This window comes from Balaenoptera physalus, assembly GCF_965194825.1.
Source record: "Balaenoptera physalus genome assembly, chromosome: 14".
NCBI lineage: Eukaryota > Metazoa > Chordata > Mammalia > Artiodactyla > Balaenopteridae > Balaenoptera > Balaenoptera physalus.
The window spans coordinates 59,034,133-59,059,138 of NC_138893.1; the positions used below are offsets into that span (position 1 = coordinate 59,034,133).

Consider the following 25,006-nt stretch of genomic DNA (forward strand, 5'->3'; position numbering starts at 1 on the left):
GTATTTATCTGTTTATCTATATTTATTTTGGAATTCCTGATTTGACATCCTCCCCTATGAACTCATCCCTTAGCTTTCAGGGACTTTTGCAGCCTTGAAATTTATCCCCTGACTCTTAAGCCAGCAAGACTGTAAGTTTCTGCTTGAGTACTAGATAATCTACTATTTTGGGAGCGCCCATAGGCACAAAGTCACATAAACACAAGTCTTACCCACTGTAGTTTCCTTACTTTGAATGTTGACTTCTATTTTTCTTTTTTTTGACTGAATTTGACCACTGTCTTTAATTTTTAAATACTTGCATTTTATTTAAAAAAAATTTTTGTCTTGAGTTTATAATTATAATCTATGGTAAAGTTAATCCAATACAAACTACTCCACCATTACTGAAACCAGAACTCTACATGTCTTTTTGATATTAAAACAGTAAACTTTTTGAGCACAGCACTGAAGCATTTTTTCAAAGTCCTAAAAGGATCCACTAATATGCTATATATACATTGAGATATCAGTAAATATATGCTGAAGTAAATGGTTCTGGCTTAACTGAATTATTTGGCAAATCTACATAATAATTCAATTAAATTGTTATTAAAATACCCCATGATGGTGTGAGCTAGGGGACTGTAACAATTCAAGAAATTTGGTACAAGCCACTTTTTTAATATAATAGCTTAAGTTATGTTTGCCACTATTTGTGAATCTGAATTAATGAATTAGATTTAAGTTACTGGTTTCCTTCTCCTGAGGTTAAGGCTACAATTCAAGGTGTTGTCACCAGGTAAAAGCTTATTTCCTTGTTGTAGTTATATAAGTCAATAACCTAAGTCTAGGATATTAGGCCAACACTAAATTTATGTAATATTGGTAAAAATTCCAAATGAGTGTTAGTGACCCCCTGGAGCTCAGTATAAAGAAAGAGTCTAAAGTTAAATCTGGGTAAAGCAGAAAAGAATGACATGAGCAAGTAGTCCTGTCTTCATAGGCTCTGGAATGGGAAGTGATGTCATATATGCCATAGGTTTTTTACTTTGAACTAGATTTTCTACTGCATTAATTACTGAGAGACCTAGCCTACTTTACACAGTCTAGTTGTTTTACTCTCTCTTGGTTCCAGAAGAGAGCCCCAGTCAATATTCTGCCTAACCCGTATAAAAATGTTACTTGCTTAAATTAATAAGTAACTGCAGTTTTAAACTTAACAAAAACTGTATGAAATCCAAAAATCTATTTTAATCTTTTTGCTTCATAACATGGTTTCTAGGAACACTTTATTGTGAAAAGTAGAAATTTACTGTTTGTATTATGGAGTTTACTTCTCTGATGATGCCCTAATTTTACCCAAGAAGGGAATTACTGAAAATTCTTCACCACAGGCAAAGTAAATTCTCAGAAATATCTAATAGCATACACAGTCAACCATGGAGCATTGCCAACATTTTTGTAGAATAATGTTGCATTTAAGTATGCTTTGTAATTTTCCACTTATGCATACTCATAGGGAATGCTTATAACACACATTGCCTTTAGAGGGAAGGTAATAAGGTCTTATTCTAAGGTAAATCAAGGTATCTTGACAAACTTGTAATAATTGGCGTGGTTTTAGGAATTTTAGTCTGCATGTTCACTTCCCTATGCCTTGGCTATCCAGTGTGGGTATCCATTGTGGAAATCTCTCTCTAAAAAGTTTATATCCTGCATGTAATTTCCTTGTAAAACCCTCAGGAAAATAAAAGGAAAAAGTGTATTATCTTTTAAAATATGAGATGAAAAAATAGAACGTAAATATTTAAATTTTCAGAAATAAAAACATTTGGAAATATGGTAGAACTCTATTGATACTTTTATTCATTCATTCATTTGTTAATTCTACAAAGATTTATGGAGCACTAAACATGTGCCAGGCACCATCCTATATGACGAAACATAGTTGATGCCCAGAGGGATCACAGTAGAGGAGAATGCACATAAAAACAAATTATTTCAATGGAGCATGTTGCCTGCTATAATAGAGGTTTGTGCACAGTGTCATGTGATTAGATAACACTTATCATGTATCAGAAGGTCTTAAAAAGGATGCAGGGGCAGAATCTAGCTTCTGTTAATATTTATCCAAGATTAAAACAGTATCAAAACAAGAATAGACAGACATTAGTTAGACGAACAGGTGGGAGAACATAATCTTTGTCAAAAGGAATTGTGGATCCTTCCTATGGTAAGCCTTATGCTTCTCTGTTTAAATATCTCATGGCAGATACTACTGAGTAAACATTCAGTATCCATTCTCTCTTTTTCCCAAATTTTATCTAGACTGAAATATGCCCACTGTTAAATTAGTTAAACAAGGAGGCCATTAGATGGAGATGGCTCTAATGCTGTGGCAACCTAGTTAAGGAAACAAAATCTAATCCTATAAATGCCTCAAGGTTATGAAATTGAAACCTAAGGACAACCAATCACAAAGAGCCAACTAGGCGTTAAGCTATAACCAGTCAATAATTTACTTGCATTTGCTTCCCCTTTTTCTCTATAAAAGTCTCTTCCCAAGTTCCTTTTGGTGGAGTGCTCCTAACCCCTTCCGGTTTGGTACTGCCCAATTTAAATTGATTTTTGCTCAAACTCTTAAAATTTTTAATATGCCTCAGTTTATCTTTTAACACCACTGAAAGATACTTACCTTCCAAGACTCCCTTCTAGTCTCTTAGACAAAGAAAAACCAAGCCAAATAAATCCAAAAAAGCAGTGTTTCTAAAGGCAGTGAAACAGTTTCAGGAAATAATTTCCCTGGGTGAAGAGATTTGCTGAGTTAGTTTTAAAGCCAAATAAACAGATTTTAAAAATTGTATTATAAAACTAACTGTGCTAACTAAAATTCATGTCACCAAAGTACTTTTTCTCTATTTAATTTCTTTGACTTTAATATTTGTTAAAATTCAGATTCTGCTGGAGAACTTTATTTTATTCTGACAATTGAAACCCATTAAAAATGCTCAATTAGTGCTCTTAAATATTCAAATAAAACGAATTTGCATTTCAGTCATAGATGGTGAAGATCTCTAAAATCCATTAAAGCCTTACCATTATGCTTAGTAAGCAGGTCTCCTTTTTACTAATGAGGTTTCAACAAAGGTATAAAAGGTTAAGTGATTAGTGACTGAGAGGTTGGGATAATGAAGGTAGGGACAGTTAATGTTCTTTTTATCTTAAGCTGGTATTTGCCTTAACTCATTGTTTCTTTGCATGACAAATAGCACTTCTCAGACTTTATTAAAGATTTCAGTGAGGTTCATTCAGTCAGAGGTCTTTGCTTCCCATAATTATTGTAACAGAAACCATTCCCCAGTTATTTAATTATTCTTAAAATCATATGTATAATTATGATGTTATCTTAGAAGAGAAAATGCCACTTATGGCTCTGATTGTATTAAAAAGAATATGACTTCCGGTGTATGGAAGGTACTTTATCTTTTTGGGCACCATTATTCATTTGGGTATAAAGTTTAGAAATTATACTGCATAATGGTGGGAGAAGAATTTGAAACACTATCAGCAATCTTCGATGAGAGAGGAGAGAAGGGAAGAAGTCATGAGTAGGTGACAGATAACATATTCTGCAATATCACTCTAAAGAAAATCCACTAAGATCATAGATGTTGCGTAATCAATTTTTTGAGGAAATCAATATTTTCAGTTTCTTCATGGGCAGGAGCTGTCTCCTGCCTTTTTCTATTCTTGAGAGACTAACCCAGGAGTTCATTAAATACTGAAAATCATAACATTTAAGAACCAGAAGAAGCTTCATTTGCCATCTTGTTCACACTCACTCTATCTTCATCTTCTTTTAATTGGTTGTTCATGGAAAACTAGGTTGTGGAGAAATGACGTTTTTCTGCAACATTCTCCATGGACCATTATCTAGGCTCCTGAGTGTCTAGAGGCAATTGTGGTGGTGACAGTAGTGGCAATTGTGATAGCATCCTAATTCCACTGGGTATCAGATATGGATGTTAGATATGTTGGTTCCTTCATTCAAAACACTAAGTGGTGGCCTTCACAGTAGTGGCTTTCCTGGTGGGTCAGTTCTGTATTCTAAGACTCATTCCTGAAGGTCCTGCCTAGATCTTGCTGAAGAGTCTGGTTCTTCACCAAAAATTGCCTTTGTATGATTTTTCAGGCCTGACCATAGGCTTTACCTGGCAGACCTCACAGGGAAAACTGCCAGTCACTATACACAAGACTTGGTGCACATTATAAGGGAGTTAGAATCAAACACTCAGGCCCTCTGGCCCACCATGCTCTTAAACATATTTGTGTTTCTAGACTAAGCATCTGCATTCAGAAGTCTTTTTATCTGGGGTATTGTTGCCAAGGTCCTCTTCAGGTGCTTCTGCTGAGGTCTCCTTATGGGGAAGAGGATGGGGGGACCCTTAAAGATAACTTCCTCCACTCTGGCTCAGTGCTTTTCTAGTCCTAGCCCTCCCCCTCCCATTCTATTCCCCTGATCCAGAGTCCATAAAATTGCAGGAAACTTTTGTTTGGAGTGCCCTCAACAGTGAGAGCACCTCCCATATCTGTACTGGGTCTATCCCATGTACTGTATTGGTCTACTGGTCGACCCTCCACCTGTGTACCTTTCCATGGGAGAAAATGGAATATCGTGGGAGAGTCAGCATTTTCTGAGGTTTTACCCTCCTGCTTATATTACCACTGTAAGTGATCAAAGACTTGATTGTAACTTCCATTTTGGCTTGTTGCTTTAACCAGCATTTCTGACACTTGGCAGCTCAGTTTTCTTTCAGGCTCTACTGAGATCTTGACACTGCTACTCTAGTGATCTAATAGTTTTGTTTAATTTCTTATATAAAACTCCTTCCAGTTTAAAATCCCTAGAATGATTTCTTTTTCCTATGCTGAACCACCACCATTACAGGATTTGTTGCTTAGAAGTGGAGCTGCTTTGGCTTAGTGGTCAAGCACATATTGTAGGCTGGAAAGTTGATTATCCTTGTCATGCCATAACAAATACTTGGTAAAATGAATACTGTGATCCCTTGAAGACAGGTGTGGGATTCCTGAATCTGAAGCTCTATGGGAATAGGTTAGTAGAAGTCAGAATGCTGGTAGGTGATAAATGCTACTTGCTTCTTTTAACAAAGTTTTAGAGAGGGAAACCAAAGTAAGAATTAGCTCACTTGCAAGCAAGGATGAAAATAACACAGCTCTGTTAAGGGTAGCTTTTGCCAGCTGTAACCTGTAATTAATACTGACTGATAGTCCAGTATTTTGGGGCTTCACATGTTGGAAAGGTCAATTGCATCTGTATCTTAGACTGTAAGAGATAAAATTGTGATCTCATCCTTCTTAAAAGTCCCAATAAGTATTTTTTTGGCCAGAAAATGGGAACCAACCCAGTGGCTGCTTTTGGAAGGAAGCTTGTTGTTTCAGATGGCCTCACCAATGGCCAAGCATAGAGACCAGTGTCTGACACATAAGAAGGATCAATACTAGTTGTTACTGTTGTTTTTTGAACTAGAAAGAGAGGGCTATGATTTTTATTCTGAGAATCTTGGGGCCTTTTGTTAAAAGAAACTGTTTCAACCAGCAGTCATTTCTAATAGACTAGGATTTAGGATTTGTGGGTGATAGACAAGATCTGTGATGCTGTTTTCTAGTTAATAATTCAATAGAGAAAATCAGATGACCACCATGCACATTTAATCTATGAAGTCTTTTTCTTCAAGCAGCTCATCAGCCTATCTAGGTAGACCAACATGTTATCCATATGGTATATTCTAGGACAATGTATGCTATTACAGAACTTCAAAAACATTAAGGAGGGTGCATTAGTCTGCTAGGGCTACCATAACAAAATGCCATAGACTGGATACTTAAACAATAGAAATTTATTCCTCATAGTTCTGGAATCTGGAAAGTCCATGATCAAGGTGTTGGCAGGTTTGGTTTCCCTTGAGAACTGAGGATAATGTCTTCCACTGATAACCAACCCACTTCTGATAGGAAAGTGGTGGGTCAAACATCAGAGTATGGTTGCCAGCAAATTACTAGCAAAGTTAAGAAACTATTTAAAAACAGACACTTATTTTTATTAAATGCAAAATAAAAGCTAGAGAGAGAAAAGGGAATTTTCAAAGTAACAGGATAAATTTTTAAAAGTAGATATAAGAAAAGAGGAAAGAGAATCTCTTGGATGTAGTTTGATTTGGTGGTTAATGGTCTCCTTTTAATTTAGATTTTATTTGAAAAATAACTTTCAAAAGGTAAATATATTCCATTAAATATATAGAAATCAAAGGGTTTTCTTGAGCATTTGGACTAAAGTTGTGGTTGACAACATTTGACAATGCCTGGAGACATTTTTGGCTGTCACAGCTGGGGAAGGAGAGTGCTATTAGCAGCTGGTGAGGAGAGGCCAAGGATGCTGCTAAACCTTCTACAATGCACATTCCAGCTCTCACAATAAAGTCTCATCCAGCCCAAATTGTTAATAGTACAGAGATTGATAGAACTCTGCACAAGAGCCAAAGACATTTTCAATATGTTCCTGGCTTTCAGTATTGCTTCTGCCTCTTAAAAAGTCTTTGATATGTATATATGGGTTACTGCATAGAATATATTGCTTTTGCTCTGTCTCAGAGCCTAAAAGCAACAATACCCCAGTAACAATGAGCACTCCTAGTGCCCAGATACTGGTTTCTAATTCCATGCTCCAATAAAAGGAGTCAGAAATTCTTGGAGAAATCACTGATTCTAAGACTGCAAAGGCTTTCCTGCTCTACCCAAAAAACCTCACTATATAATAGTAATAGATTTTTCATAACTTCTTGATGTGTGTGTGACATTGTTGATCTTGATGTCCAGACCAGAATTTTGGTGGGGGTCTATCTGGTTTCTTCAGATATACAGATTACAATACTAATGTAAGATGTTAATACTAGGGGAAATGGGGGGTGGGGGTGGGCATGGGGTACATAGGAACTCTATCCTTGCAGTTTTTCTGTAAATATAAAACTTTAAAATTTTATATTTCAAAAACTCTTAGCACCATAGTTCAAGAAGATGGAGCTGTAGAGGAGATCAAGAAGACAGAGTAGGAGGACACTGAGCTCACCTGCCCCTATTAACACATCAAAAAAATCTACATGTGGATCAGTTCTCACTGAAAACCAACTGGACACTAGTAGAAAGATTCTTGTACAACCAAGGCTGTAAAGAAAGATCCACACAGAGTTGGGTAGTAAAGGAAGAGAAGTGATCAGGTCATTACATGCACCCCTAGGAGTGACATCAAGTGTGCCAAAATTTGCATTTATAGGGGTCTCAGAAGGAGAAGAGAGAGAAAGGTGCTGAAAATGTATTTGATGGAATTATGACTGAAAACTTAACAGATATCCAGGTATAGGAAGTGCAGAAGGTCCCAAACAAGAAGAACCCAAAGATACCCACACCATGACATATCCTAATTAAACTGGCAAAAGTTAAAGATCAAGAGAGAATTCTAAAGGCAGCAAGAGAAAAATAGTCACATGCAAGGGAACCCCTGTAAGGTTATCATGTGATTTTTTTTTTCTGCAGAATCTTTGCAGGCCAGCAGGGAATATCATGATATATTTAAAGTGCTGAAAAGGAAACCCCTACAATTTAGGATACTCTACCCAGCAAGATTATCATTCAGAATTGAAGGACAGATAAACAACTTCTCAGACAAGTAAAAAAGTAAGAGTTCATCAATACTAAACAGACACTGCAAGAAGTGTAAAGGATATTCTCTAAGTAGAAAAGGAAAAGCTGCAATAAGAAGAATGGATAGGAGAGGAAAAATCCCACTGGTAAAGGCAAACATATACTAAAGGCTGTAGATCAACCACTTAAATAAGCAAAGTGAAGATTATAAGATAAAAATTATAAAATAAAATATAACTACAATAAATAGCTAAGGGATAGACATGAAGATGTAAAATGTGGCACCAAAAAACACAAACTGTAAGGGAGGGGAGTAAAAAATGTAGATCTTTTAGAATGTGTTTGAACTTAAAGGGCTATCTGTTTAAAACAAGTAGATATAAGTCGATGTATATGAACCCCATTGTAATTACAAATCAAAAACCAACAATGAATACACAAAAACTAGAGAGAAAACAACACAAGAATACCACTAAAGAAAATTATCAAACCACAAGGGAAGTAACTAAAAGAAGAAAAGAACAGAGAAGAACTGCAAAACAAACGGAAAACAAGTAACAAAATGGCAATAAATACATACCTATCAATAATCACTTTAAATATCAACTGACTAAATGCTCCAATCAAAATACATAGAGTGGCTGATAGGATAAAAAGCAAAACCCATCTATATGCTGCTGATAAGAGACTCATTTCAGAGCTAAAGATATGCACAGGTAAAAGTGAGGGAATGGAAAAAGATATTTCATGCAAATAGAAACAACAGAGCTGAGATAGGAGTCCTCATATCAAACAGAGCAGATTTTAAAACAAAGTCTATAACAAAAGACAAAGAGGGCATTATATAATTATAAAGGGATCAATACTAAAAGAGGATATAATATTTGTTAATATATATGCACCTAATACAGGAGCAACTAAATATTAATATATAAAGCAAATATTAAGGGACACAAAGGGAGAAATTAACAAAAATACAATAATAGTATGGGACTTGTCCACTTATATCAATGGACAGATCATCCATATAGAAAATCTATAAAGAAACAGTGGTCTTAAATGACCCATTAATCCTGTTGGATTTAATATATATCTGTAGGACGTTCCTTTCCCAAACAGAAGAATATACATTCATTTCAAGTGCACGTGGAAGTTTGGCTAGGATAGACCACATGCTTGGCCACAAAACAAGCCTCAACAAATTTGAGGATGGAAATTTTATCAAGCATTTTTTTCCAACCACAAAAATATGAAACTAGCAATCAATTATAGGAAGAAAAGGGGAAAATCACCACCACGTGGAGACTAAATAATATGCTACTAAAATCCAGTGGGTCAATGAAGAAATCAAAGAGGAAATCAGAAAATACCCTAAGACAGAAACAAAACAAACAAAAAAAAACTTTCCCAAATCTATGGGATGTAGCACAAGCAGTTCTACAAGGGAAGCTTATAGCAGTACAAGGCTACCTCAAGAATCAAGAAAAATATTAAACAACTTAACCTACCATCTAAAAGAATGAGAAAAAGAAGAACAAACAAAATCTGAAGTCAGCAGAAGGAAGGAAATAATGAAGATCAGAGAGGAAATAGAGACAAAAAAAACAATAGAAAAGATCATTGAAACCATTAGCTGGTTTTTTGAAAAGATAAACAAAATTGAGCCTGACTAAAGGCTTATCAAGAAAAAAAGATCTAAATAAAATAAGAAATGAAAAATGAAGATAAAAAATAATCATGAGGATACTATGAACAGTTATATGCCAACAAAGTAGACAATCTGAACAGATCAGTCACTAGTAGTGACATTGAATTAGTAATCAAAAAACTCCCAGCAAATAAAATCGAGGACCACGTGGCTTCACAGGGAAATTCTACTAAACACATAAAGAAGAATTAATACCTGTCCTTTTCAAACTATTCTAAGAAATCAAAGAGGACAGAACACTCCCAAGTTCATTCTACAAGGCCTCCATTACCTTGATACCAAAACCAGACAAAGATATCACCAAAAAAAATTACAGGCCAATATCTCTAATGAATATAGATGCAAAAATCCTCAACAAAATATTAGCAAACTGAATTCAACAATACGTAAAAAGGATCATAAACCATGATTAAGTAGGAGTTATTCCAAGGATCGTTCAATATCTGCAAATCAATCAATGTGATACAACACATTAACAAAACAAAGGATAAAAATCACATGATCTCAATAGATCCAGAAAATGCATTTGACAAAATTCAACATCAATTTATGGTAAAAATGCTCACCGAAGTCGAGGGGAACATATCTCAACATAATATAGGCCATATATGAAAAAAAGCCTGGCTAACATCATACTCAGGGTTGAGAAGCTGAAAGCTGAAAGCTTTTCCTCTAAAATCAAGAAGAAGACAAGGATGCCCATTCTTGCCAATTTTATTCAACATTGTATTTGAAGTCCTAGCCACAGCAATCAGGCAAGACAGGAAATAAAAGGCATCCAAATTGGAAAGGAAGAAGTAAAACTGTCACTATTTGCAATTGACATATAGAAAACCCTAAAGTCTCCACCAAAAAACTATTAGAACTATTAAAAGAATTAAAGTTTCAGGATACAAGATTAATATACAGAAATCTATTGCTTTTCTATATACTAATAATGCACTATCAGAGATAGCAAAACAATCCTGTTTAAAACTGCATCAAAAAGAATAAAATACCTAGGAGTAAACTTAAAGACGTGAAAGACATATACTTTGAAAATTATAAGACATTGATGAAGGAAATTGAAGATGATACAAAGAAATGGGAAGATATCTTGTGTTCATGGATTGAAAGAACTAATATTCAAATGTTCATCCTACCCAAAGCAATCTACAGATTTAATGCTATCCCCATCAAAATACTCATGCCATCTTTCATAGAACTAGCACAAATAATACTAAAATCTATATGGAATCACAAAAGACCCCAAATAGTCAAAGCAATCTTCAGAACAAAGAACAAAGCTAGAGATATCACACTCCCAGAATTCAGACTATACTATGAAGCTACAGTTTGGTACTGGCACAAAACAGACTCAAAAGTCTTTGGAACAGAATAGAGAGCCCAAATATAAACCCACACACTTATGGTCAATTAATCTGACAAAGGAGGCAAAGATACACAATGGGGAAAGACAGTCTCTTCAATAAGTAGTACGGGGAAAACCAGACAGCTACATGTAAAAATAAAATTAGAACATTTTCCAATATCATATACAAAAATAAACTCAAAGTGGATTAAAGACCTAAATGTAAGTCATGAAACCATAAAACCCCTAGAAGAGAACGTAGGGAGAACACTCTTTGACTTAAATTGCAGCAATATGTTTTTGCATCTGTCTTCTAACGCAAAAGAAATAAAAGCAAAATAAAGAAATGGGACCTAATTAAACTTAAAAGCTTTTGCACAACAAAGGAAACTGTCAACAAAGCAAAAAACAACTTAATGAGTGAAAATATTTGCAGATGATATGCCCAAAAAAAAGAATGACCTTACGCCATTTGTAGCAACATGGATGGACTTGAGGGCATTATGCTAAGTGAAATAAGTCACACAGAGACAAATACTGTATGATATCACTTATATGTAGAATCCAAAAAAAATACAACCAAGTAGTAAATATAAGAAAAATGAAGCAGACTCACAGATATAGAGAACAAATTAGTGGTTACCAGTGGGGAGACGGAAGGGGGCAGAGAGACATAGGAGTAGGGGAGTAAGAGATACAAACTACTAGGTATAAAATAAATAAGCTGCAAGGATATATTGTGCAGGACAGGGAATATAGCCAGTATTTTATAATATATTTAAATGGAGTATAATCTTTTAAGATATTGAGTCATTGGGTTGTACACCTGAAACTAATGTAAGTCAACTATACGTTAATAAAAACATGATGGAGCAGTGTGTAACTATGTGGTCTGTTATGGGTTGAATTTGTGTCCCTCTCAAAATTCATATGCTGAAGCTCTAACCCCCAATATGATACTATTACAGGGTGGGGCTTTGGGGAGGTAATTATGTGTAGATGAAGTCATGAGAGTAGAGCACCCATTCTACGACGAGGAGGAGATACCAGATCTTCCTCTCTCTACCATGTGAGGATACAGTGAGGATGTGACTGTCTGCAGTCCAGGAAGTGGGCGCTCACCACGAACTGGATCTGTCAGCACTTTGATCTTGGGCTTGTCAGACTCCAGAACCATGAGAAATAAATGTATGTTGTTTAAGCGTCCCAGTCTATGGTATTTTGTTACAGCAGCCCAATCAGACTAAGACAGTGCCCACAGAAACTTCTAGGTGAGGCCCCTTTTTCAAGAGACCATTTAAAACATAGAGAACGGGCATGTGGTTGCCAAGGGGGAGAGTTGGTGGGGGAGGGATGGAGTCGGCGTTTGGGGTTAGCAGATGCAAACTATTATATACAGAATGGATAAATAACAAGGTCCTACTGTATAGCACAGGGAACTATATTCAATATCCTGTGATAAACCATAATGGAAAAGAATATAAAAAAGAATGTATATATGTATAACTGAATCACTTTGCTGTATAGCAGAAATTAACACAACATTGTACAATTTAAAAAAAAGAAAGACCATTTAGTGTTGCCAGAAGATTCTTGCCCTAGGTTTAAGTCAGATTCAGATTAAGCCAAATTTCACTATGAGGTAAATTGGGTTTCCTTGTGATTTCCTTTTCTTAGGCAATTTTTTTAGACAATGCAGATAATAGATTTGTCTTTCTCTTCAGTCAGTCATAGACAGAGCAGTTTCAGACACAAGGCTACTCCTTGTCCTTTCATCCGGAATAGTAATAACCTCAGGATTGTTGCTCTGAAAATATTCTAAACATATCTTAGGAAACATGTTCTATTTGTGCTGCTTTTGTAAAGGGCATGTGTAGCTCAGAGCAGAGGTCTAATCACCAGGCAGAATAAGTTGCTTTCATGGAACATTGCTTGTATTTCTATTAGCATTTGTTTATTTGTACTTTATATAATAATAATGATGGTAATTTTGCATACTACTACCTGGAGATGTGCTAAACCCTTTCCATGTATTATCTGCTTTAATCCTCACAGTACCTCAGAAGGAAGGCATTCTGGTTTATAAGTGAGAAAATTAAAGCCTGGGAGAGGTTAAGAAACTTGCTTAAAGTTTCTCAGTTAATAAGTGGCAAAGCTGAATTCATGACCGTAGACTCTAAGTTTTCCCCACTTGTTATTTATATACCAGTGTCCCTCAAATAGATTTGAATTCCTTGTGAGCAAGAACTATGTTTTATCCATTTTTGGATACCCAAACATAACTTAGAACCATACCTGGAAAAGATGTTCATTACATTCATTCTTGATTTTCCCTTAATATGTAAACTTGGTTATCTTTCTTAACCACATGTAAAAATAATCCTTCCAATTATTCTCAACTTCTAAGTTATAATTTTTATGGGTAACTAATACTGCCAGAAGCCTGAGCTTATAGAATTACATAGAAGAAAAAATTCATTCCCACTTGAAACTGGATAGTAATTATATATGCTGCTGAAACTCATTTGTGTTGTGGTTCTGAATTATTACTTGGCATTCACTTTTCCCTAGGCTGGGAAAGCCATTCTTGTCCTGCTTCTTAAAACTCAGGTAGAGGAGAGACCATCTTTAAGAGCTCTTGTGGGAGAGCATGTGAAATTATTATTGCTTGTATATAGATTCTGGATAATGACCTTGCTGGTGAAAATCTCAAGGTCTGTTCAAATTGCTATTAGCTACCATGCAGCTCTCTATCATGAAGGAGCAGTGTAGTATGTAATAACAATTTTATAACTTAAAATATTTCTGTATCAAGAGCCAGCAGACTGATGTAATAAGAACTATATGTCACGTTCTATGGATTTATTTGTACTCTACCCTGATAAAATGAATCTGGTACAAAGTACCATTCTCCATTTATCTGAAGAGGTACTTTATCATCACAGATGTGAAGTGGATTAGGTCCTGCTCTCCTGCATAATTAAAAGAGGACAATTCCTTTGCTATAGCTAGTAATATTCTAAGCTATATTGTAGATCTTCAGATTTCTGAAGAACTTTCAGCTAAATCCAAAACGTGCTCTCATCCGTGGTTCTCGCTCTCTGATCTTGTGTAGAGTGGAAATTCATTACAGGTTTTTGAACAAGTTGAATTAAATTGCTTAGATCATTGTAACCTATATTAACTCAGACATCTAGTGCAATTAAAGTACTCAATATTCAGGACTCACAATGAGGCCAGTACCTGAGACTTGAGTGGGTGGTGAGTAAGCATTGCAGACATGAAAATGAAGCCCCAATTTCTAGCCTCCACTTTGCTGCTACCTAGCTCTGTGACATTGGCACAGCCTTGGCTCCCTCCTGTGTAAAGTTTAGAGTGGATTATTTCTGAACCTAACATTTTATATTTCTGGAATTGTATTATTGGAATGAGGGCGTGCAAGGCACACCATGGTCTATGAGGTTGCTACACTCTGATTTCATTAATAAGTTTGAATATCTATAGCTCTGAGTTCTGGAGGGAACACAAGTGCCTGAAAATAATTTATGTACTTAGATTATTATTTAGGGAGACTGGTATTCAAGAATATGTATAAGTTTGGTCTTATTTACAATTTTTATGGAAGTACCTTATAAAGGGAAATTGATACTAGAAAGCTATGTGAATATATTGGGTTAAAAACACTGGCTCAATTAAGAACCTACCTGCTTACTCAGTTAATTTTCTGCTACTAAAAGGCTTTTTAAAGCTCTTGTTCAACTACTGCTTCAGAAAGTGCCTATTTTGGAGGTACATCCTGGGTTCTTTATGGTCCCACTTAGAGAAACAGATTTACCTGACAAAAGTAACTGATAGAAAGCACCAGATTGTAACAAGGGTGTGGGAGGGTCATAGAGCTAAAGGGAGTTGGAGAAATGAGTCGTCAGAAAGGATTTTGGAGGTGTTGATTGGATTTGAATATGGTTTTTTCCCCAAGGTAGGAAGAATAGTAGAAGTATATCATATTTCTTATTTCTGTGTGTGTCCTTGGGTGGACAGTAGTCTGGGCAGGTACAACTCATTTGTAGCCTGTGGAATTGCAGAGCTTTATGGCATTTCTGCCCAACTAAACACAAGCAGTGCTGTCAGTGATAAAGAGATAAAACAATTTTCCTGCTTCTTCCAAGAGTTAGAACATGTTTTGTTGGCCTTGGAAAGCTGGGAGGTTTAACAAAGATGTAAATGTTAAAATTATAAACATTAATATTTATTGAGAATTTTCTGAGTGTAAGAGCTGTGTGTTATAAATACCTTTATAATGTGTTATTTAATTAAGTCAATAAACATTTACTGAAGATCTAAATGCTGGGTACAGTTTGGGCACTTGGAACAGAGGAATGGACGAAATATAAAAATCTCTATTTCTCATGGACTTTATATTCTGATGGGTAATGGTGACAAGACATATAAAAAATATGTTTGTAAATTACATAGTACATTAAATGATGACGAATGCTTGAAGAAAGCTAAAGCAGGAAGTTTAGGAAATGTTGCAGTGTCAATACACACACACACATTTTAAAAATAAGGTGGCCATGGAAGCCCTGATTGAGAAGTTGACTTTGGAATCAAGACCTGAAGGAGGTAAGGGAGCAAGCCATTCAAATATCTGGGGGAAGAGACTTCTAGGTGAAGGGAAAAACAACTGCAAAAACCCTAAGATGGACCTATGCCTGGTGTGATTAATAAAGATTGGGAGGTCAATGTGGCTGGAGCAGCAAGAGTGCTAGGGGAGTGTGGTAGGAAACAAGGTCATAGAGAGAATAGGGGGCCAGATAATGGGCTTGGAAGGTCATGATGGACTTCGAAGATTGATAGAGGGTTTTGAGCAAAGGAGCGTCATGATTTGACTGAAATGCTTGCAGGAATATAATGGATGCTGTGCTGAGAACAGGTTTTTGGGTTGCAAAGGTGGAAGCCCTGAGATCAGTCAGGATATTATCAGAATGATCCAAGTTAGAGTGTCAGCGTGGTAGCAGTGAGGTGGTCAGAAGTGGTCAGATTCTGGGTATCTTTGAAGGTAGAAACTACAGGATTTGCTGACATTTTGTATATTTGATATGAGAAAGAACAAGGAGTTGAGGATGATTGCAAAAGGTTCAGCATGAGAAACTACAAGGTTTTGCCCTGAGGACAGTAGATTGGAGTTGTCATTTCATGAGATGAGGAAGCCAGTGAATGGAGCAAGTTTTGGAGTAGTAGAAAATCAGTTTGGTTTTGGATATTTCAAATCTGACATGGTTCTAACACATCCAGCTAGAGATTTCCAGTAGTCAGTTGTATACACATGTCATTTAGTCCTCCCAACAAATTTATGAGGTAGGCTTTATTATTATCCTGGCAAGACATGTAATTATTATCCTGATTACATGTGTCCAAGAGCATGCAGATAGTAATAGAGTTGCCATTTGAATCCTGGCAGCTCGAGTCCAGAGCCATATTCCTTACCATGTTCCCAAGACCAATATCACATGAATAATGATGTAAAAGTCCTCAGAAAAAGATAATCCAACAATAGATAAAAGGATAAAAACATCATGATTATTCGGGGTTTATCCCAGGAATGTACAGTTCATTCAACATTCAAAAATCCATCAGTGGAATTCATCACCTGAACAGAGTCAAAGAGAAAAAGTATGTTATCATGTTAATAGATGTAGAGAAGGTATTTGACAAAACCAACATACACTCATGCCAAAACTCTCAATAAAATATAAACAGAAAAAATATCTTCAATCTGAAAAAATACACAGATGAAAAACCTTGTATTTAATGGAAAAACATTTGATGCTCTATTCCAAAGATGAGTAAAAAGCAAGGAGGGCCATTTTCACCCATTTAATTTCACTTTGGTCTGGAGTTCTTAGCCAGGACAACTAAGTAAAAGAAATTAAAAACACAAAAGTTGAAAAGAAAAGAAAACTATTTTTATTTGCGGCTGATGTGATTGCTTATGGAGAAAATCCTAAGGAATCTACAAAATAATAGTAGAATTAGTAAATGACTTTAGTAAAGTTACTGGATACAAGGTCAATATTCAAAAGTTAATACATTTCTTTATACATACACAAAAAATAGAATATTGCTTTTTATTTTCTACTATCTACAGTAACATCATTAAATAGTTAGGATTCATGTAAAAGATGTGAAAGACTTCTACACTGAAAACTATAAAGTATTCCTGAGCAAAAGTCCTAGACAAATGTTGATGGTTTGGAAGACTCAATATTGTTAAGACTTCCATTTCTTCCCAACTTGATCTATACATTCAAGGCCATCCTAATCAAAATCTTAACATGCTTTTTCCAGAAATTGACAAGATCATGCTTAAATGCTTATATATATGTAGAAATGTATCAATCCTAGAAGAGCTAAAACAGTTTTGAAAAGGAAAAATAAAGTTAAATGAATTATACCACCTGATGTCAAGGCAATGTAAAGCCACAATAAGCCAAGGTATTTATGTAAGGAGAAACATAGAGCAACATAACAGAATAAAGAGTCCAGAAATGGAGCTATACATATGTAAGCTATGGATTTTTAACAAACTTTAAGGTAATTCAATGGCAAATGGCTTTATATTTTTAATAAGTGCTTCTGGAACAAGTAGACAGCCTATACCAAAAATAAATAAACAAATATCTGCCTCCCCCATGCCAGACATAAAATTTAATTGAAATTTACTGTAGACCTAAATATAAGAGCAAAACCATAAAATTCTAGAAGGAAACAAAAGAACATCCTTGTGAACTTTGGGTAGGCACACTTTTTGACAGAATACCAAAACCAGTAAATATTAAAAATATAAATTAGGCTTATCAGGATTAAAATCACCCATTCTTCAAAAAGATGTTAAGAGAATGAAAAGATAAGCTATGAACTAAGAGAGAATATTTGCAATATATTTATCTCACAAAAGAATTGTATCCAAAAATAACCTATATAATGCCTTAACTATAACCTAAGGAGAAATAATTTAAAATAAATAATTAATTAAAAATAACATGTGTTACAATGCATAAATGAAGCAGTCAGATGCTTACTTAGAGATATCTCTTAATTAGAGATAGAATTATTCTGAATGTGACAGCTTGGAATTTAGAATACCAGGGAGAGGGTTGCTATCTGTGACGTGGAGAATTGTTGTAATTCTCTGAACAAAACTATTTTGTTTTCATGGTTTTTGAATTCTTGGAAACTTGAAAATGTAATTTGTGTTTATGTGTAAAATACAGTTAGGTTCTCAGCTTGGATTATTATTAACAAATTTCCTCCCACAAGAGAAAGTCCTATGGTACATTCAAAAGTTACTCAGGCTACAATTCTTCAATGTGTGAGACTGTCCAACTCTTTACAGACCCCAACTAATAAACACAGTTAGGGGTCCTCAAACATTTGACAATCAAAAAAACCTCCCCCACAAATTCCTAAAATGTCCCCTAGCAGCTGGTACCAGCTCTGAAGGAAACCACTGTTACATTAATGCAACCAAGAAAAAAATTAAGGTTTCCTGCTTGGGTAATACCTGAATGGGGACTTCTCTGTTCCCATTGGCTTAGTTTCTTCCCACAGATGAATGCATAAATAAAGTCCTACCACTTTCTATGTTTGAAAAATACTTATTTATTTATTTTAGAAATAAGAATATTCTTCTAGCAAAATGATGGAGATCATCTCTGCTGAATTGTTGCCTGGCACATGTAAAGAAGCTAGCAATTACCTCCTTGGTTGGTTGCCCATAAAAGCTGACAAACTGAATACTTACAATCCTGACGGTGAATGAAATACATTTAGAGAGGTGCCAGATTAAAAGCTGGTCCCTGAAAATAGCTTGGCATAGATAGGAAGGCTGTGTAGGCTAGACCCACGAGTCCCAATGGGCTTTGAGTTAACAGTGTCTGCGCCCTGCTCTCCCTCCTGGTTTGAAAAATGCCCCCAGAGCATCTGTCTTAGGTAATGGCTGTGCATAGAAGCTTTGCTTTCCAGAGTGACCTCTTCTTGACAGAAATCTTGAAAAGTGCTTCTCTTGGCTCTCTGTGGTTTTGTCACTATCATAAATCTCAGTTTTCCATCTTGATGGTGCTACTGAATAAACTAGCTAAAAAACAGCATAGCTTTTCCATCAGGCTTATAGGTACCTTCATGTTTTTGATACAAATGCCCTTAAGCTCCAGAGTCAATGTACTGTAGACAGTCCCTCAGATGCTTTTGAAAAAATGGGAAAATAGACAGTTTCAGAAATTCACTGTGTATTGTTTCAACTATAGTTTCTGCTTTGAAAGTCCCACTTCTGATTGGGACCTTTGTTGGCAGCCTCTGTCATAGAAAATGGTGACTCATTCCAAGACTATGTTCTTGGGTTTTTGCAGATATTAAAGTGTCAGTCATATGTGTCCAATAGTCAGTCATATGTGTCCAACAGAGTCAAGGTAGCAATAAAATGATCTAGAATGATGTGGAAAACATTTATTTCATTCTATTCTGGAGTCAAGAAAAAGTGGTGATTTGAAAATCAAGTGTATGTGCCATTTAGGAAGAGAGCATCTTCATTTCCTTTAACATATTAAAAACATTTTCACAGATGTATTGAAAATAAGGGCTGGAGGTGTCCATAGTTGTCATTTAGTGAAACATCAGATACTTATATCTTCTTGCAGTCTATCATAAACACAGAAACAAATCCCTTGCCATTTGAGAACTTGTGAGATTTATAAACAAGGCAGAACTTTGGAGACCCTGATGGGATAGAACACAAACACTTGCATTTAAAAAGTGCTCTCCTTCAAATATTAAAAATTTTCTTCTCTGGTACCAGCACCCTTAGCTCCTGATTTGATGTGGCTTCCAGACTTAATACGATCATGTTCATTTTTCTTTATATAGGAATCAGTTTGTATAAGTCCTTCTTAAAAACTGACTTCGAGAGCTGAAAAAAGTTCTTCCAGGTGTTTTCTGACTGGTGAATAATACAATAGGACTTTCATGATTCTTTCTCTTGGTGGATGCATATTTTTTCCTTTTAGTTTGAGTAGTGATTATTGAAAGAACGCTCTTAATTCAAAGCAAAAGCATTAAAGCCAATCCAACTTTCTAAGGCTAGCTTAGAACCAATCTCTGCCATTTTCTTGTGATTTCCTTGTCAGAAGTGAAGAAGAGGGACTATTAGGGAGAAGTTACTAATTAAGACGACACCATTGACTAATTGCAGCATTCAGGTCTTTGGCAATCAGTCATTGTGTCAGCTAATGGGTACAATACCTGGAAACTTACAAATATTACCAGGATTTGACCAAACATGCGAATAAAAAAAGGCACCTATCAGTTGCGTCCTGTTAGATAACTTCATACACATGGGGATGCATAAGTGTTGTATACCTCAGAGGGGACAATCTTCCCTGAACTCTGCTAAGCAGTACTGTTCAATGAGGTTGGATTAGCAAATCCATCTTTGCCTGTGCCCTGTTACAAAGTACTGTGACAGGATTAAAACAGCCTAAAATCTTAAATATGGGGGGAATTAATTCTCTAAAATCTTGATCTGTTGTAAATAAATCATGCAAAATCCAGAACGTTTATTAGTATAGATTCAGCCTCTTCCATTCCCATCTCTAACCTTGCACCAAAAGATTTTTGTCATTGTGTGGTATATTACAGAGAGCCCTCAGGATCAAGGAATAAGTGGGTACTTTTATTTTTCTCTTTTTCTTTTAGCTATTGCAACTCAGGCAGCAAGTGGAACTCATCATACTCCTGCGTATATATCACATGATGATAATTGATTCACACAGGATTTACTCCTACGAATTTAATTTTTCCCTTCTAGTAGATCTGCTTTACATTCTTAACTATATTATATATGTTTAAGTATATATATTTCTATATATTTTAATACGTGTCCTTGTAAAATATATGGTTTTGATTTGTGTGTTTATTTTTAATTTACACAAGTGATATTGCACTATAAATCCCATTCTAATAGTTTGCTCACTTCTTACAATGTGTTAAATGTTGGTCAGCGTTATTGTATGTGTGTCTAGTTTGTTGAGCTTAGAGCTTCATAGAGCTTCATAGAATTCCATGATATACAGCTATTTCATTTTACAAACTTCATACTAGAAATATACATTGAACATACCTCCTATTCCTGTCATTAAAAACAATGTCATGCTGAACATGCTTGAACATGTACCCTTAAGACATTCTCTGAGAGAGCTCCCCTGAGATATAAATCTCCAGGAGTGCATCACTGAGTCGTAAAGCATACACATACTTTATTTTCCTGGACACTACCATACTGCTTTCTGGCATGCCTGGATCAGTTAATTATTGTTCTTACTTGCAGTGCATGAGTGCTCAGGTCCACAACTGGCCAACATTAGATGTTACCCATCTTCCTAATTCTTGCATTCTGATGGGTGTACATTAATTTTTCACTGTTGCTTTTTTAGAAAAATTAGTACTTTTCCTGTTAGTTTTGACTTTGAACATGTTCTTGTACTGGTTGGTCTTTCTCTAGTTTTCTATTATACTTCTTATCTTTTTCTTTATTGTCACGATCATTTTTAGAATCTAAGTATTGTTTCCTTATCAGTTTTAAAGGTTGTAAATATCTTCTTCCAGTCTTCTATCTGCCCAGTTTTTTATAATATCTTTTAGGAAATCCTTCTTATTTCTCCAACTCCCTTTAGCTCTATGATCTTCCCACACCCATGTTACAGTCTGGTGCTTCCTATGAGTTACTTTTTCAGGTAAATCTGTTTCTCCAAGTGGGGGCATCGGGAACCATTGCACCTCCAAAACAGGCACTTTCTGATGATAGTAGCTGAGCAAGAATCTTAAAAAGGCTTTTTAGTGGCAGAAAATCAACTGAGTAAGTAGGTATGTTCTTAATTGAGACAAAAATTAATTTTTGCTTTTTTTTTTTAATCAGTAGATTCACATAGCTTCCTACTATCTCTTCCTTATTGCTTTGTGGTAGCATCTTTATTATATATCAAGTTTTCATATGTGCAGGGATCTATTTCTGTTTCTTTTATTGTGTTCCATTAGTCTGATGATCTAATTACTATGAATTAATAATATATGTTAATATCTTGTAGGGTTGATCTTCCTTCTTATTACTCTTTTTCAAAGTTGACTTTGATTTTTCTTCCATGTAAACTTTAGAATGAGTTTAATGCCTCCAGCTATACTTTCTATTGTTATTGTGTTGAATTTGCAGGCTGTTTTGTGAGATAATAGACCTCAATGCCATATTAATTAGCCCATGCATAAACATGTTGTGTCATTCAATTTACTCAAATTTTCTTTCATGTCCTTTAATAGAATGAAAGCATTTTCTCTGAAAGATTTTCTGCATTCATTATTAGGTTCATCTCTATACACTTTACATTCTTTGTTTCTATGGTTAATGTATCTTGTTTTCAGACTGAGCCCACTTTGTGAAATGAATCAGGTAAATCGAAAGGTCTTAAATGTGGGAAATGTCCTGGCAGGAAAAGTTGTCTCTTGGCAACACAGATATTTGTCCCAATTCCTGTGTTAAGCCCCTTATTTAGGCAACAAGAGACCCTATTTTCCTGACTGAACTTAGACTGATTTAGACTTACATTACCCATGGTGACATTTTTTATTTGAATGTATGAAGAAATTCTTGAGAGTTTTCAACCTAAATTGGCTCCTGAAGCATAGAAAAAATTTTCCAAAAATATAGGAATTAGTAGAATTAGGAAAGAAGTAAAGTAAGTTTCCCAGCCTTGGGAAATCTCTGGGGTAATTCATGTCCTAGATATATAGATATATTGGCACTAGTCAATTTGTTCATGTTTTATATAAGAGAAAAAGGAGAATGATAATGTTATTTGAACTTTATTCCATAACAATTGCACTAAAGGACAATTCTAAGATCATGTACTTAATAAATAATATTTTGGGATTTTGCAAAGCTAGGCAATGTATTAGAAGAACAATACATTGTGGCAGAGTGCGTTATTGGCCCAAATTCTTCACTCTTACTGATATCAATACCCTTTGCCATGTAATTGTGCAATTCCTCTCACAAAAGGTGGAGTGCACTTCCCAACCATTTGACTTGGGATTTTTTTAATGTGCTATTTTTTGGTCAATGGGAATTTGGTAGAAATGGTACAAGAGCTTGGAATGAGCTTGTACAATAAAGCTGTTTCTTGTCCCTCTGCCATCTTCATGGGAAGAACACGTAAGGGCTAAACCTGCTCTAACCTGCTTGTCTAAGGGGGATGAGTTGTGTGGAGCAGAGCCAGTTGGCTAACATACAGACTGGCAACTTGATAGAGCTGCCCAGCTCAGCCCTGCTTAGATCAGCTGACCAGCAGACATGAGCACAAACTCACAATCTTAGGTTAGCAGGTGTTCCAGATGCCACTGGTGAATCAGCTTCCTTTGCCATTCCATCCACCTCAGCTGACCAATGATCCATGAGTGTAAATGATTACTGCTCCAAGTCACTGTGTTTTAGGGTGGTTTGTTAATGTAGCATTACTGTGCAATAATATTAATTGATAATACACTATGGAAAACTAGGCTTTTAACAAGATTGCCAGTTTGGTTTAGCTTTAGAAAATGTATTGAGATAATTTACCTCATCCAGATAAATGTAGACAGATATTTAATAAAATTCAACACCCTCTCATTAATTGAAGAAAAAACTTAAAACTTTGCAAACTAGAAAGAAAAAGACTTTGCTTAACCTGGCCAAAGGCACATACCAAAAACTTACAGGAAACCCAAAATTTAATGGCACAAATTTAGAAATATTTTCTTTAAAATCAAGTGGAAATGAAATTTCTCATTACCCAACTTTTATTCAACATTATAATGGGGGTTTACCAGTATAGTAAGAAAAGGAAACAAAATAATGAGAAGAAAGATAGAAAGGAAGAAATAGGCTGTTGGATATGGATATCCATATTGGATATGATTATCTCCATAGAAAATCCAAGAGAATATACAAGTTTTAGAATTGAGAAGAGAGCTCAACAAGGTTACTGAACATAGATCAATAAACAAAGATAATTTGGTTTCCTATATACCAACAGCAAAAATTTAAATACTATATATATAATATATAGCCACAAATATAACATACCTATGAATGAATCTTCAAAATGAAGTGTGAGAACAAGATAATAAGGTAATATGATTTAATATCATTAATATTCTAGTTCTTCCAAGATTAATCTACATGTTCTGAACAATTCCCATTTAAGAAAAGTTTAAAAACATACAAGTCTTTGAAAACCTGATTAAAAAAAAAATACTCAGAAGAAAAGGACCAAGAGTTGCTAAGACAATTTGTGGAAAAGGAAATTGGTGGGGCAGTTTCTCTTCCCAGAGAGCAAGACTTTAGTAAATAAAATAGCATGATTTAGGCCAGCAGTGTTAAAAGAAGGGAAATTGGTCCGTTGAACATAAAAAGAGCTCCAAAATAAACATATATGGAAAGTTGATATATGACATAGTTCTTTTGGCAAATCAGTTGGGACAGGATCAACATCTTAACCCTAAGAAAATAAGAAAGAAATGTGATTATATCTCAACATAAGCCATACAAAAAAAAAAAAAATCAATTCTAGGTGAAATAAAATCTAATGGTGAAAGTAACATTTAACAGCTTTAAATTAAAATATAGGATTATATCAAACCTCAGTCTTGGTCCTCGGGAAGATGGCGGAAGAGTAAGACGCGGAGATCACCTTCCTTCCCACAGATACAGTAGAAATACATCTACACGTGGAACTGCTCCTACAGAACACCCACTGAACGCTGGCAGAAAACGTCCGACCTCCAAAAAGGCAAGAAACTCCCCCCGTACTTGGGTAGGGCAAAAGAAAAAAGAAATAACAGAGACAAAAGAATAGGGACGGCACCTGCACTAGTGGGAGGGAGCCGTGAAGGAGGAAAGATTTCCACGCACTAGGAAGCCCCTTCGCGGGCGGAGACTGCGGGTGGCAGAGGGGGGAAGCTTCGGAGCCACGGAGGAGAGCGCAGCCACAGGGGTGCGGAGGGCAAAGCAGAGAGGTTCCCGCACGGAGGCTCGGCGCCGAGCAGCACTCTCCAGCCCGAGAGGCTTGTCTGCTCACCCGCCGGGGCGGGCGGGGCTGGGAGCTGAGGCTCGGGCTTCGGTCGGATCGCAGGGAGAGGACTGGGGTTGGCGGCGTGAACACAGC

At 35.7% G+C, this 25,006-nt stretch overlaps 1 protein-coding gene and 1 long non-coding RNA gene across 3 annotated transcripts in view; one reads left to right on the forward strand and one right to left on the reverse strand.

Moving 5' to 3' along the window:
- The window catches only part of LOC309642536, a 48,776-nt gene extending 24,305 nt beyond the window's left edge, over positions 1–24,471 (reverse strand). The window contains exon 1 of the long non-coding RNA XR_014253248.1: positions 2,916–24,471. This is a non-coding gene — a long non-coding RNA (uncharacterized lncRNA). The remainder of the gene's footprint in view (positions 1–2,915) is intronic.
- Positions 1–25,006, forward strand: part of HTR7 (5-hydroxytryptamine receptor 7) — a 680,316-nt gene that overhangs the window by 303,182 nt on the left and 352,128 nt on the right. The gene's annotated exons all lie outside the window — the stretch shown is intronic.